Raw genomic sequence first — 7,339 nt, forward strand, 5'->3', positions numbered from 1 at the left:
AATTTCACAATTAAATTCACTGGATAGGTCATCGCATTCTTCAGCTGCTGCCTGAATTTCCTCTGCGTCAGACGTAGATGGACGTGTTCGTACACGAGCTGAGGACCTGCAGCATAAATCCAACTATTTCAAAGTCACTTCCAGCATACTCAAAATTTCCTGCAAAATGCATAGCAATCACGTACAATGTTTTAGTGCTCCATAATAGTATAAAAGTGCCGGATATGCTGAACAGAAGAACAATAGATTTCCGACGGTTCTCCATCTCTGGGTCTTTATCGTTCGTTACATTACTCCTTCCGCGGAGTCCCCTACGGATTCTGCTGGCCACCATAATGTATCTCACTGTCAGAGAATTGAGAAGTAACAGTAGGAAAAACGGAATACAAGGGGTTAAGACTAAACCAGAAATGTCAAATGCAATCCATACGGGCAATCTATAGAAAGTGAGCTTCATACCACACCCTCGGGGAACGTTGTCTACTATATATTCAGGACGAAATGCGAAATACCACGGAATGTTTGTTAAACAGCTCCATGTACCCGTGAGCCCAATAACAACAGCCGCCGTTTTCTCGGTGCAATATTTGCTTCTCAGTTTCTGACAACAGATGGCCATAAACCGATCAAAGGTGAAAGCTACCGTGAACCAGACAGAGGCTACCGTTGCACTGCAAAACAGGGTAATGTTAACCGAGCAGGCCGGCGTAATGGTCAGAAAAGAAAGTGGGAAATAACTTCCGACTGTCGTGGTTAATAGGACGTTGGTAACACCGACCAGGAAATCGGCCGCGGCCATGGCCACCAGGTACCGAGTGATGCACTTGGAGAGACCACACTTCCCTTGGCACAGGATCACAATCGCCATCAAGTTACCTGTAAAGCAAGGAAAGAGGATCGGTGCATTAATGGATTTCAAGATTGCTTTTCAGTAGGAATATAATGCAAAAACAGGGAACTATCAACTGGCTGAAAACTGCAGCGAAATAAGCATTAATCAGGACTCGGAGGAAATAAAGTAGAAACAGAGAAAACCTACAACACAATACAGGCCCTTCCGCCCACAAAGCTGTGCCGAACATGTGCTTACCTTAGAACTACCTGGACTTACCCATAGCTCTCTATTTTACTAAGCTCCATGTACTTATCCAGGAGTCTCTTAAACGACCCTATTGTTTCACCTCCTCCACCGCCGCCGGCAACCCATTCCACGCACTCTCACTATAGGAACTACAGTTCCTATAGAACTACACTCTCTGCATAAAGAACTTATCCCTGACATCTCCTCTGTACCTATTTCCAAGCACCTCAAAACTATGCCCTCTCGTGCTGCCTATCCACACGATCAATGCCTCTCTATCAGGTCATCTCTCATTCCCCGTCGCTCCAAGGAGAGAAGGCCGAGAAAAGTCACTCAACCTATTCTCACAAGGCATTGTCCCTAATCAGGGCAACATCCTAGTACATCTCTTCTGCATCCTTTCTGTGCTTTCCACGTCCTTCCTATAGTGAGGCGACCAGATCTGAGCACAGTACTTCAAGAGGGGTCCGACCAGGATCCTACAGTATATAGCTCCAACATTACCTGTTGGCTCTTAAACTCATTCCCACTGTTGATGAAGGCCAATGCACCGTATGGCTTCTTAACCACAGAGTCAACATGCGTAGCAGCTTTGCGTGTGATATAGTCTCGGACCCTAAGATCTCTCTGATCCTCCACACTGCCAAGATTTTTACCGTTAATGCTGTATTCTGACATCATATTTGACCTAACAAAATGAACTGCCTCACACTTATCTGGGTTGAACTCCATCAACACTTCTCAGCCCAGTTTTGCATCCTGTCAGTATCCTACTGTAACCTCTGACAGCCTTCCACACTATCCACAACATCCCCAACTTATGTGTCATCAGCAAATTTACTAGCTCTTCCCTCCACTTCCTCATCCAGGTCATCTATAAAAATCACGAAGAGTAGGGGCTCCAGAATACACCCCTGAGGCACACCACTGATCACCGACCTCCATGCAGAATATGACCCATCTACAACCACTCTTTGCCTACTGTGGGCAAGCCAGTTCTGGATCCACAAAGCAATGTCTCCTTGGATCCCATGCCTCATTACTTTCTCAATAAGCCTTGCATAGGGTATCTTATCAAATGCCTTGCTGAAATCCAAATACACTAAATCTAAGGCTCTACCTTCATCAATGTGTTTAGTCACATCCTCAAAGAATCAATCACGCTCCTAAGGCACGACCTGCCTTTGAAAAAGCTATCCTGCCTAATCCTAATCATATTATGCCTCTCCAACTGTTCATAAATCCTGCCTCTCAGGATCTTCTCCATCAGCTTACCAGTAGAATAAATATATTCCATTCCGCAACACTAAAATCCAATAACCTGTGTATTGAACTGGAGCACGTTGCCAATGGAAACACTGTAAGGCCACTGTTGTGGTGTACGTGTGTCCAGGATAGGGCACCACCTCTGTTGGAAGGGGCAGCACCTCTGTTGGAAGGGGCTTGCGTTGCCCATTCAGGGACACCTCACTACCTTTGGACACCATTGAACACTCAGTTCTCACCTGCGGGTCCAGGTAGCTGTTTCAATTCGACAGCGGGCACACACCAGTGCACCGCTTCAACAGGCGAGCTAAACAAGGAGAGGGTGGTCAGCGGCCGTATCCCAGTGAGAATGATATGCCTGCCTTACATACGAAGTCCACACCGGATTGGGTTGATGAGGTCCACAGTGATATCCGCTGACCGGGAGGGTGGTACTGCCACACTCCATGGAGAGCGAACGGCATGACAATATACAGAAGACGAAGTTGTCATCCACTGCAGCAAATGAACACACTAGTTTATGACGACTACTAGTACTACTATCAAACCTAAGAAAATCTGCAGATGCTGGTATTATAAGCAGCAGACACAAATACTAGACGAATTTAGCAGGCCAGGCAGCATCTATGGAAAACAGTTTGGGGCCAAGACCCTTCATCAGCCCGAAACCTCGACTGTTTACTCTTTTTCGTAGATGCTGTCTGGGCTCCAGCATTTTGTATGTGTTGCTCGTGCCACTGCATCCGGACCTCTGAGGTCAAGAGAATTGAACTATCTATAGTGCAGTGGGGTTTCCTCTCTTCGACGGACACTCCGGCCAGCCACCATGCAAGCACTGTAAGGCGAGTTGTCATGTGGCGGGTGATGATAGGCCATGGGCAAACTAATTATAAAATGTTCGCAGTACGATGACGCATTGGATAGAATCGGGCTGTCTAAACAATTTCACAGCAATCACCTTGGAATTAAAGGTTTGAACTACAGTTTTTTTGCGAAGTTATTTTAAGTAATCCCGCTAAACCGGGTAGTCATGGACAAAGTAAACGTAATACTTGCTGGTACTTGAGCCGAACTATACTTTCAAATAGAATCTATGATTTGGGAAGTTATTCACAACTCCACAACGCAGATGTTAGGACACAGCTGGAATACTGTGTAGAGATTTAGACACTTTTTGAAATGCGGGTGTGACGACAATTAATCCGTTCGGAGCAGATTTAGTAGAATGTTTTCGAAACAGATTCTTTCTCTCACCAACGGGTTTCTGAGCGAACAGTAAACGCATAAACACTACCACACAATTTTTGCATTATTATAAAAACATAAGATCATAAATTATATGAGCATAAGTAAGCCATTCGGCCCATCGAGTCTACTCCGGAATTCAATCACGGGCTGATCCAATTCTTCCAGTCATCTCAGTCCCCAGTTTTCACCCCATACCCTTTGATGCCTTGGTTAATCAAGAACCTATTTATCTCTGCCTTAAATGCATCCAATGACTTGGCCTCCATAGCCGCTGGTGGCAAAAAGAAATCCACATGTAAGGGGGGGGTTCTTCTTTTGGGAAGCAATGTCACTGTCTGTGCCTGGGTTAGGGTTTGTGTTGGCAGGAAGAGTGGGCGAGTTATTTAATAGTCATGAGGACATGACTTTTATTTGGTGGAGGGAGAGTGTAAAGGGGGCGTTCTTCTTTTTCTTTGTTATTGCGTATGTTAATCAAAATGTTTTTTTTTTGTTTTGTTAAAAGTAGGAATGTTTCTTTGTTGCGAGAGAGTGCTGGAAGCTTGTTTGGGTTAAAATTTACTGATAACGAAAATTGTATTCCTTTGTTAACCAATTGGGATTAATGTTGTTCTTTCTTCTGAGTCTGTAAGCTATTGTTGGCGGGCTTATGGGGAGATCGGCGCGAGGGGGTGAGAGAGCGAGGACGCGATGCTCTAAGCTGGGGGAGGAACGGACCCCAAGCGGGGGTCCAAGGCCAGTGAGTACCCCGAGGAGAGGAAACGAAGATAGATGTGCTTGGTTGACCACTTCGGGTGGTCCTGAGCTGCGAGTCGAGGAGTTCGGTCGGGATCGAATGGTGGCCAGAAGACTTCAGTAATTGAGCTCCAACGGTTGTGCACGAAGTGGTTTGGACTTTGATAAGTTTGGCGCCTTTTCTTTATTTTCTTTTCCTTCATGTATACTGTATCGATATTAATTACTTAGTTATAGTAATCTTTATAAACTGTAATCATTTAATCGCATATTGTGTCCTGTCTGTTCTTTGGCGAGGCGGGGACATCACACAACTTCCACACAAGCTGATTACCTGGTTGGCGGGGCCGAAGGCTGCTCCCCCAAGACAAGAACGAGCTGAGCGATCCTGAGGCGACCCAGGGGGTTACAAACAGATTTACCACCCTCTGATTAAAGTAATCTCTCCGCATCTCTGCTCTAAATGGACGTCCTTCAATCTTGAAGTCGTACCTTCTTGTCCTAGACTCCCCTACCATGGGAAATAACTTTGCCATGCCTAATCTGTTCAGGCCTTTTTAACATTCAGAATGTTTCTATGAGATCCCACATTATCCTCCTGAACTCCAGAGAATACAGTCCAAGAGCTGCCATACGTTTCTCATACTATAAACCTTTCATTCCTGGAATCATTCTCGTGAATTTTCTCTGAACATTCTCCAATGTCAGTATATCCTTTCGAAATTAAGGACCCCAAAACTGGACACAATACTCCGTGTGGTCTCACAAGTGCCTTATAGGGCCTCAACATCACATCCCTGCTCTTATATTCTATACCGGTAGAAATGAATGCCAACATTGCATTCGCCTTCTTCCCCACCGACTCAACCAGGAGGTTAAAGTTTGGGTATTCTGCACAAAGACTCCCAAGTCACTTTACATCTCTGCATTTTGATTTCTCTCACATCTAAATAATAGTCTGCCCGTTTATTTCTTCCGCCAAAGTGAATGACCGTACTCTTTCCAACACTGTATTTCATTTGCCACTTCTTTGCTGATTCCCCTAAGCTATCTAAGTCTGTCTGCAAGCTCTCTGTTTCCTCAACACCAGCCGCTCCTTTACCTATCTTTGCATCTTTGCATCTTTGCATCATCGTCAAATGTAGCCACAAATCCATTAATCCCATAGTCCAAATAATTGACATACGCCGTAACAAGCAGAGGTCCCAAAACCGACCCCTGTGGAACTCCACTGGTAAACGGCAGACAGCCGGAATCGGATCGCTCTATTCCTACTCTCGGTTTTCTGCCAATCACCCATGCTAGTAACTCCCCTGTAATTCCATGGACTCTTATCTTGCTAAGCAGAATCATGTGCGGCACCTTGTTGAAGGCCTTCCGAAAGTCAAAGTACACCACATCTACTGCATCTCTTTTATCCACGCTGCTAGGAATTGCAGTAGGTTAGTCAGGCAGTATTTTTATTTCAGGGAACCATTCTGGCTTTGACCTATCTTGTCAAGTTCCTCCAGGTACTCCTCAATGTCATCTTTAACAATAGATTCCAACAACGTCCCATCCACTGATGTATATTTTTTTCTTCTGTTCCCTCTCATCCTTCTTAAATAGTGGAGTGAAATTTGCAACTTTCCAGTCATCGGGTACAATGCCAGAATCTATCGATTCTTGAAAGATCACCGCTAATGCCTCCACAATCTCTCCAGCTGCTTATTTCAGAACCCGTGTGTGCATTCTATCAGGTCCACGAGATTTATCCACCCTCAGACAATTAAACTTCCTGAGCGCCTTCTCAGTCGTAATTTTCGCTTCACAGACTTCACTTCACTGACACTCTTAAATGTCCGGTATATTGCAGATGCCTTCCACTGTGAAGACCGGTGCAAAATACGCATTCGGTTCCTCTGCCATCTCTGCGTCTCTCATTACAATATCTCCAGTCATTTTCTATTTGTCCTTAACCGTCTTTTACCCTTTATATACTTAGACAAGCTTTTGGTATGTTCTTTGATATTAGTCGCCAGTTTCCATGCATAATTCATCCTTTCCTTCCTAATGACCTTCTTAGTTTCCTTCTGTAAGTTTTTAAAAGCTTCCCAATTCTTCATCTTCTCACTAGTTTTGGCTTCCTTGTATGCCCTCTCTTTTGTTTTTACTTTGGCTCTAACTCCACTTGTCAGCCACGGTAGTGTTTCTTCCATTCGAAACTTTATTCTCATTTGGAATATATCTCTCTTGAACTTCCCTCATTTTTCGCAGAAACTCCAGCCATTGCGGCTCTACTTCCTTCCTGTTAGTGTCCTTTTCCAGTCAACTTTGACCAGTTCCCCTCGCATGCCATTGTAATTTTCCTTATTCCACTGAAATACCGACATATTGGAATTTAGTTTGTCTTTCTCAAATTTCAAAGTGAACTGGATCATATTGTGATTACTTCCCTAAGGGGTCCTTAACCTTAAGCTCTTTATCACCTCCGGATAATTGCACAACACCAAGTCCAGTACAGCCTGATCCGCTAGTGGGCTCAACGGTCAGGTGTTCTAAAAAGCCATCCTACAAATTCTCTCTCTTGAGGTCCAGTACTGTCCTAGTTTTCCCAATCTACTTTCATGTTAAACTCCCCAACAATTATCATGACATTGCATTTCTGATATGCCTTTTCTGTCTCCTTCTGTAATTAGTAATCCACATCCCGACTGCTGTTTGGAGCCCTTCATACAACTGCTATTAAGGCCCTTTTACCCTTGCTATTTCTTAACTCAACCCATAGAGACACTACTCCTTTCGATTCTATGTCATCACTTTCTAATGATTTAATATTATTTTTATGCACAGGGCCACACCACCCCCTCTGTCTACTAACCTATCTTTCCGATACACCGTAGATCCTTGGACGTCCAGCTCCCAATGGCAGCCATCCTTCAGCCAATGTTTCAGAAATGGCCACAACGTCATACTTGCCAATCTGTAGCTGAATTTCAAGATCGCCCATTTTATTTCTTATGCTACGTGCAT

This window comes from Hemitrygon akajei, chromosome 24 (genome assembly GCF_048418815.1).
Source record: "Hemitrygon akajei chromosome 24, sHemAka1.3, whole genome shotgun sequence".
Taxonomy (NCBI): domain Eukaryota; kingdom Metazoa; phylum Chordata; class Chondrichthyes; order Myliobatiformes; family Dasyatidae; genus Hemitrygon; species Hemitrygon akajei.